The sequence below is a fragment of the Hyposmocoma kahamanoa genome, unplaced genomic scaffold (genome assembly GCF_003589595.1).
Source record: "Hyposmocoma kahamanoa isolate Upper Pololo Valley unplaced genomic scaffold, ASM358959v1 63, whole genome shotgun sequence".
In the NCBI taxonomy this organism is placed as follows: Eukaryota; Metazoa; Arthropoda; class Insecta; order Lepidoptera; family Cosmopterigidae; genus Hyposmocoma; species Hyposmocoma kahamanoa.
The window spans coordinates 3,338,787-3,347,635 of NW_020653851.1; positions in this window are offsets into that span (position 1 = coordinate 3,338,787).

Sequence of the window (8,849 nt, forward strand, 5' to 3'; positions counted from 1 at the left end):
GTAATTTTATTTTAAATTGCCTACAATTTAGTTCTTTAACTGCATCTGGTATTTTATTTAATAATTTAGGTGCCAATATAAACATCGTTCTATTGTAAAATTCTAAGGTGGGGCGTTGTTTTGGACTTGACTGGATTGCAGTACATACCTTATAACTTTTTTTATGATATCAAATGACGGGACGAACAAATCGTGCGCCTGCTGGTAAGCGACACGCCTGTCCATTACAGTTACAGTGACCCTTAATGCTTCAAATCGCTAAGATCTGAGGGACACTGCCCTTCACCCTGAGAAAAATTAAAAAGTTTCATGTGCCTGTAATTTCACCAGCACCAATTACCCTTCAAAACCGAAACGCAGTAATGCTCACATTATTGCTTGTCGGCAGAAATAGGTCCTGACCCATTGCCTACCACCTGTGGTAGGTAAGGCAGTACTTCCCTGGATGAACTCTTTCACAAGGAGCTCTACTGCCAGTAAAACTATACGTATACCTTGTGTTATTTGAATGCAATAACAAAGTAGGTAGATGTTTCTGTTTATATACTCCCGGCATTGACTTACAATTATATGGACGTCGGGTCCGCGCTAAAAAGTGTCCGCACTTGTAAGGCGCTAAAATCGTATACAGAGCGCGACACTCCGCTTTAGTCTTCATTTGTTCTACTGACAGCGCGATACTGCGATGACATTACAATTTAAATTTCGAATAGGTTGACTTGGGACATTTTTTTCGTGGTTTTTGTATTAGACCCGTCGTCCTCCCGGACACATAATGCGAGCCACCTTGCATTTTTATCCTTAAAGGGCTAGAATATAAAAATATAGTAATCGTCGAAGAAAAAGTTTCCTCCAGTTTTTCAATTCAAATTTTCAATAAAGACTTAAGGAAATGACGTTTAGTATATCAGTTTCTAAGTTGCATAATAGTTCTTGATTAATCATGCATCGTTTAAGCTAAGTGCATTTAATATTGAAAATGCAAGGTGGCTCGAATTATATGTCCGGGAGTATATATAATATATCATTTTTGTTCACTGTTTTACGACTGTACCTTAAGATACAGGTAGTAGAGCTGCTTGTCAAAGTGTTCATCCAGGAAAGTACTTACTGCCACCTAATCTATTTCTGCCCCCACACAATACTGTACGCATTACTGCGTTCCGGTTTTGAAGGGTAAAAGTGCTGGTGAAATTTCAGGCACATGGGACTTGTCAATTTATGTCTCAGGGACGGGAGTAGCGGCAGTGCCCCTCAGATCTTTGCGATTTAAAATTCATCCCGACATTGGGTATCATAAAAAAGAGACAAGGTCGTCAATTATTAGCTACCCTGTTCCATAATTAAACAATGTCATCTTTTTGACAAGGCTCCTTGATGGATGCGCGCCTGTACCAACAGCCACCTGTCCATAGTAGCGGACAGAGTAGATGGTCCGTCAAACGAATATTTTAACTCGCTGCTTGCAGTACCCTCTAATTGGGCGTCCAAATATGTAAATATAATGTTATTAATGTGTCAAGAACACGTCAAGCTTGACACTTAAGACTTAACGGAACGGTCCAAAGTACAAAGTGTCAAGCTTGACGTGCTCTTGACTGTACCTACTAACATACTTTATTAGTCTGTTACTAATTATATTTATGGATGTATTCAGGGGATCTATATCCCGTTCGCCGCCCGACATTCGTCCGAAACAATTTGCTATCATGTAAGTAATAGTCGACGAAATTAAATGACGTGTGAAAGCTTCATTCGAGCTTCATATTTGACATTGTCTCTTGAATTGGTCGAATATTAGTTATTTGACAGTAATTGTTTCGGATTGATGTCAGACAGGGAACGGGATTGAACCCCCTGATCCGAAACAAATGATTATTATTATTATTATTATTTTCTTACAATTTGCAGTTTCGTCTTTTGTACTTCTGTGTTTATTAATGTAAATTAGGAAGCAAACGAACTGACGAGTCACTTGATGAGAGGAAGTCATCGTCATCGTTGCCAATCTTTGAGATCCCTGTTCACACGCTTTTTAAAGAACCCCATGTCATAAGGAAATACTTCAGGAGGGACCATTCTACATCTTGCAGATTCGAGGAAGGAATGAAAGTGATGCCCGCTTGGTCTTACAATGCCAGGCGTCAATGATATGAGGATGGGCTTGTGATGATGCGACCCCCTTCACCGTCATCTCACCTTTTATCACTCTCTTTTCAGGCTCCTGACCACTTACTTTTGAAATTTTGAATCATTCTCTAATTCCTTTTCTTCGTTATTCTTACTTTGGTTCGTTCCGTTATCACTTCCATCCAAATTCTTAAAGCGAGAGGAAGTGCTCATGAAGTATCCTCATTTAAAACCCTAACTTCACGTGATTTACTTCTTTTTCATCATTAGAATACGTAAGAAATGGTAGCAAACCGCTAATATGCCGTGATCAGGATCACGGCAATAAAATAGAATACGTACACATAATTTATTTCATAAGTGAAGTCGAAAGAAAAAAGGAAGGCTGTAACATGAAAAGGGTATAAAAAACAGGTACAACTCTACAAAACACTCCCAACTTAAGTACTAAAAACGGGAGGCAGACTTACCCCGAAAGGGCCGAGTTATACAATATTACTAGGTTAGATTGGTATTAAAATTGGCACGTGAGTTAGGTTGGGAACTGGTAAAAGGATCGAAATTAGACGAGCAGCACTACTCGCTTCAGCGATTGAGCAGAAGTGACGACGGAATGAAACAAAATGAGAAGGAGGAGGCAAAGGAATTAAAGAACGATTCAAACTTTGAAAACAAGTGGCCAGGAAATAAAAATAAAATAAATTTAAATAAAATAAATAAAAATAATAAAAAGGTGGATGACGATGGAAGGAGGTCGCATCGTCACAAGCCCATCCTCGTACCATTGACGCTCTTGGGGTATGAGGACTGTTCATAAGACTGTTTAGGGAGTGTTTTATACTGTTGTGCGTTTTTATGTCATTGTATTTTTGTTACAGGCGTTTCTTCTTTCATTTTCTACATCCTATAAATTCATGTGGACCGAGCCACAGTCTAGGCCACAGGCTTTACTCCTTTGGCTGAAGGTGTGATCTTGAAAACGTGACGGTGGCATCAATTAGAAAAGATCTTCAAGTCACTTTGGTAGGAATAAAGAAACTATTAATATACTTTAGTACTAGTCAAATTCCAAGCAGCGACTAAAGCATCCAAGCATTATGTGAATATATTTAACATTTCCCAACGACCTCAGAGGTATATGGCGTATAATGTTGACGACTGTGACTTTGCGCGGGCGATGGTTTCCGGGCGTTTTATAGTGCATTGTTGCGGGAATTCTATTTACGTTTACACGGACCGACAACAACTTCTAGAGACGTACGATTGGAAGGAAAATCTTTGTTTTCAAACTCATACGCCGATTTACACTTCTTGGTTGTTTTATATGAGCATTTTTTTGGGATTCGCACTTGAATCTAAATACTTTTGTAACCCAAAAATTATAGAATTAAAAAAAAACACGATTAGAAAATTAAAAAAATAAACTGAATAAATCTTTAATTTTTAAGTTATTGAATGTCCTGATGTTTGACCACATGATATTCAATTATTTTTGTGAAATTAGTACACTAGTTTATTATAATTATTAATTCAAAGATCGGACACTTAGAAAAAATCCTTCCGATTCGAACCAATGTCTTTCAGCAAACCAAGGCAGATGCTATGCCAACTAAGCCACGAAACGAATTAGCGGATCTTACACATTTTTCAATGTGCATCTTTGTTTTTGGTTTTTAACGACTTTTCTGTAGTAGCGCCATCTGTGAGAAATCTCTTTCTTCACTCAGCCAGGTACCTTTACACCTACCACCAGCTGCTAGAGAATGAATCTTAATGCTATTATTTTTACAATACCTGTACTTATTATTTATAAGAAAAAAGAAACAAAAAAACAAAATTCGAAAAAAAAAAACAAAAAAAAATTATTTTGTGAAATAAAAAAATAAAACCAAAAATAAATAAAAAAAACAGTCCAAAAATTAAGTTGGCTTAGTGTTCATTGGAGGTATCGAGTAAAGGCAAGTTAATATAGACGTCACAGTAATTAGTGAACGTACAACAAGCAAATTAGTAAAATATTTACCATATCGTGCATTGATGTTAACGATACAAAGCCGCTTAACCGTTTATAAAATCGCGCCGCCGCCCGTAGCAAAAATATCGCTTTTTATCACCCGATTAACGACTCAACTCGCAATCAAATTCAGTCTGGCAATTTTGAGCTTTTTCTCGCCGACAATTCGCCGACGTATCAATCATAATTGGCCGGATTTTGCGATTTCGAGAATCGCGCTGCGTGCACGCACGGCGGCGGTGGGAAGAGGGCGCGGTGCGGGGGGGTGTCACTGTGCAAATGCACTCGTAAAGCCGAGGTCAACGTACCCCCCGCGCCGCACACGCCGCCCGCGCGCCCCCATAAAGCTTTTACCGCTACGATATATTTATTTTAATATAGAAGTGGCAGGCCCGGTCCTACATCCTCTTTGTCCGCCTCAGCTGTAGGATGACACATCGGGTGCGGAGTAGCTGTACCCAACGCTCGTTTTCTATTTATACCTCGCCACCGAGCTTCGCCTGAGAGAGAGCTCCGCAGATTTCTGATGCCTTTCCCATTTTATTGCCGCCATTTGTACAACTGTCTATTTACTCGTGATATTATACAAAACGGTATTTCCGATACTTAGGCATTAACTATTAAGGTATAATGCCTCTATAAAAGCCTGCTTGTTTAAAGATCGTGCTGACTCCAAGAGAGCGTATAACGGTCGCTTATTTCATAGTTAAAATAATTATAGTTTAATTTTAAACGATTAAAGCACACAATCGTTTCGGATTAAATTCATATATCTATATATTTATTTAACTTGGTACAATGAGCGGCCTCGAGAATCTTGCTTATTGTTTTTTTATTTGGCTCAAACGTTATGCTGATTCTAAATAACCAATAGACTCAAAGTACATGTCGATTTTAAGGCTACATGCTATCAAAAATTTTGAACGATCTACCAGGCACAGTGCTGAGAGGCATAGAGGGCGATGTCAGGAAATGCAAGTTGGTACGAAGACTTATTTAAATGTAAACATATACTTTATTGTCTGTCTCTTTTGAAGATGACACCAGAATTGCCAGTTTTCATAAATTTAAAGCGACGATAGGCTCGCTACCCTGTGTGAATATTTTGACAATTTATAAACTTTGTATTCATACATTTGTACTAGTCTTTGTATCATAGATGATGAAATCTATTAGGGCATATCATTTTTACACACAGTTACATGTCATCTCTCTCACTGTGGCCGTATCTCTAAGTACGATTTTCACCTTACAACAAAATGTACCAACATCTATCGAAAACGAATTCGGATTCAGACAATACAAATTTAATGTCATCTCTAGAGGTGCAACTGAACCCGGAACTGGATACGACTCAAATGTATTGTTTTTGACAAGCAACCAGTCCCGGGATCCCATTTGGGGTAATTCGGGTGCCGTTGCAACTTTATACCGACCCCGGGTTCAGATACTACGAACCCTACTTATTTGCCCCCCTTATCATAACTAACGTAATCGATATTTTTAACGAGAGTTAAGCGAGATCTACAACCCCCTCTAATCGTTTTTTTTACTTCTTATTTAGTTTCAGTTTTTTTTTTCAAGTATATTGAATGTCACGATGTTTGACCACCATGATATTTAATTATTTTTGTGAAATTACTCCACTAGTTTGTAATAATTATTAATACAAAGATCGGACACCAAGAAAAAATTATTTCGATCTGGCTGGATTTGAACCAATGTCTTCCAGTAAACAGTGCCAGGTGCCAACTAAGCCACGGAACGAACTAGCGGACCTATGTGCTTGTTGCATCTTTGTTTTTGGTTTTTAACGATTCGATTAACGAACGACATAGTGCCATCTGTGAGAAATAAGCTTTTCTTTATTCAAAAAAACTAACTTCAAAAAAAGTAGGAGGTTCTCAATTCGTCTGTATGTTTTTTTTTATATGTTTGTTACGCGATAACTCCGCCATTTGTGAACCAATTTTGATGATTATGTTTTTGTTGTAAAGAAGGTACCTCAGATATGGTTCCATTTAAATTTTAAGAAAATATTCCACCTCTAAGGGTGGCAAACTAGGGGATGAATGACTTTCGAGGTCGTTTTTTTAACCGGGTTGAGGTTGTCATGCAAAATCCGCGTAATTGACATTTTTAAATAAGAAAAAACTTTTATCAAAATGTAAATGCATTAGTTATAATAAGAATACAAGAACATATATATAGAGTATACATTCTTCTTTTGTAAAGTATTATTTGCCATTGATGATTCTACAAACGTCAAGGTTAAGAAAGACACGCGTATACAATGTCCGAATTTTTATATGACAAATCCCTAACTTCATTGTTCTGTAATTTGTAACATTTTAACGTTATTTAAATATTATTATCGTATACAATTTTATCTATTTTCTATTACTTTAACATCTTCGTGCATTTTACAATAATTGTTACAATTAAAATTGATCCAAATCACTGACCTGGACCCCGATTCAGAACTCTTCAATATTTTGACCGAATCGTTCGATTGAATAGAGTTCTCAAATCGAAGGGCGCTTTCCGAACTATTCAGAACATTCCGAGTTAAAGGTTCGATTCGGATTCGGATATGATATCGTTATCCAATAGCGATTACGGAGTTAGTCGGTGAAATAGATTATAAGAAAATTGAAAATAGTTTTATACGCATTTGTAAGACTTTAAAAATCTAAAATATATGTATACATTAGTCTTGCATTAAAATAAATCAATAAAATTGAACAAAATCTAGACTTTATTTAAAATAATAAGAGATTTCCATATTACATTCTTACTTTGTAAACGTTCGGTAACTTTCATTCGATAACTGTGTTTTGAATAACGTTTGCAGCCTTTGCCGGCTGAGAAGCTCGACTAATCGTACGGATGTAACGTCATTTCGGTTCGGTTTCGAATACGACATTGACGTTCGATTCGGGTGTTGTGAATAAAAATGAAAAGAAATTGTACGATGTCATATCGAATCGGTCGGTAACTGAGTTATCGCTGGTCAGATAGAACTCTAACTAGGAAGAGCGGGGTCTCTTAGGACAAGCTATTATTTTGCTTAGAAGGAGTTCCCCAGCGAGCTTGCTGTGAGCCAGGTTAAAGTGAACGTAAATAAACACTTTTTATTATTATTTTTTTACTATTACTGAATTTAAATTATTGACTAATTTAATAATGTTAAGACAAGACAAGCATATGAATTAAACTAGTTTAGTCTGCTGAAGTGATTGTGATAAATATACAATATACCTTCAATATGTGTGTATGTCTAATGTTTGACCGGGCATAATTAAAAGTATATGTTTTATGAAATTAATAAAAACTTCTTATGTTGGTAATAGTAATACGGGAAAGTGTTATTGCCCGTACAACGGACAAAAACAATTTCCCGTGCTACTACTAGGCCTGTCGGACTACTAGTAGTTCCTGTAGTTCCACGGGAGATTATTATTGCCCAATTATTATGTCTCTGTATATCAAAAAAATATTCTTTTCCATTCAGTGGTGTGGGAAAAACAGCAAAACATCTAATTACAATACAAACGGAATCACTTTTCATCGGGAATTAAATATTAAGAAATGACTCTATTTTTCCGGATTTAAATCGTGTATATTTGTTTTTTCAAACAAACCGACGTTTCGGACCCTTTACAGGTCCCATGGTCAGTCAACCGTGACCATGGGACCTGTAAAGGTCCCGAAACGTCAGTTTGGCAGTCAACCGTGACCAAAAGTGTAACAATCGCGAAAACCTAAGAACTCGATACATTTATTTTGTTATATATCAATTTGTTGTGAATATTGCAAAGATTCTCACGAAGCGTTACGCTTTCACATTTATATGGCGAACAGCTATGGAGTGGCATATCCTGCCTGGAGACTTGTTCCCTGAACGTTATAACTTGGGCCTTTTCAAGGCGAGAGTGAATAGGCATTATTTAGGTGTACGTGTGCCGTCGTCGACCTCGTCATCACTTTCTGGCTGTGGTCCAGATCTGGTGGACATCTGGATCTGATATGGAGTAATGAGGGTCTACACATGCCCCGAATAAAGCCACCCTAATAATAATAATGACACTATCTCGATCATTCTCGGATTAGTGTCCACTATCTAATTTCCGTGGCAAGTTTTATTATTTATGTAAATAATATTTCACGACACAGTACTCTAATATTAAATAAAAAATCGATACGATACGATCGTACGATAAAAAATCGAACACTTAAATAACAAAAATTTACATAGAAATTAGGTAATGAACAGAGGTCCGAGAATGAGTTATACTAACCCATTCTAGTAGGCAGAGTCTATGGAGCTTCACTCCCTAAGTTCTTGAATATACCTTCCTACACTAACATTTTTTACACTTGCAAGTTTATTCTTGTTATTTTTAACCTGATCTTTTTTATGGACATCCTCAGTTTGGTCAGAAATTTACGCCGAGGTTAACCTTTCCCCAAGTTTCCAACCCAATTCGCTTTATACGTTTGTGACTTTATATTCTTTAACCGACTTTAAAAAGGAGGAGGTTCTAAATTCCATTCTATATTTTTTTATGTTACGCGATTGCTCAGTCATTAGTGCACTGATTTTGATGGTTCTTTTTTGTTGGAAAGGCGGTAACTTAGTAATCATCTCATTCAAATTTGAAGAAAATATTCCACTTCTAAGGGTAACAAACTAGGGGATGAA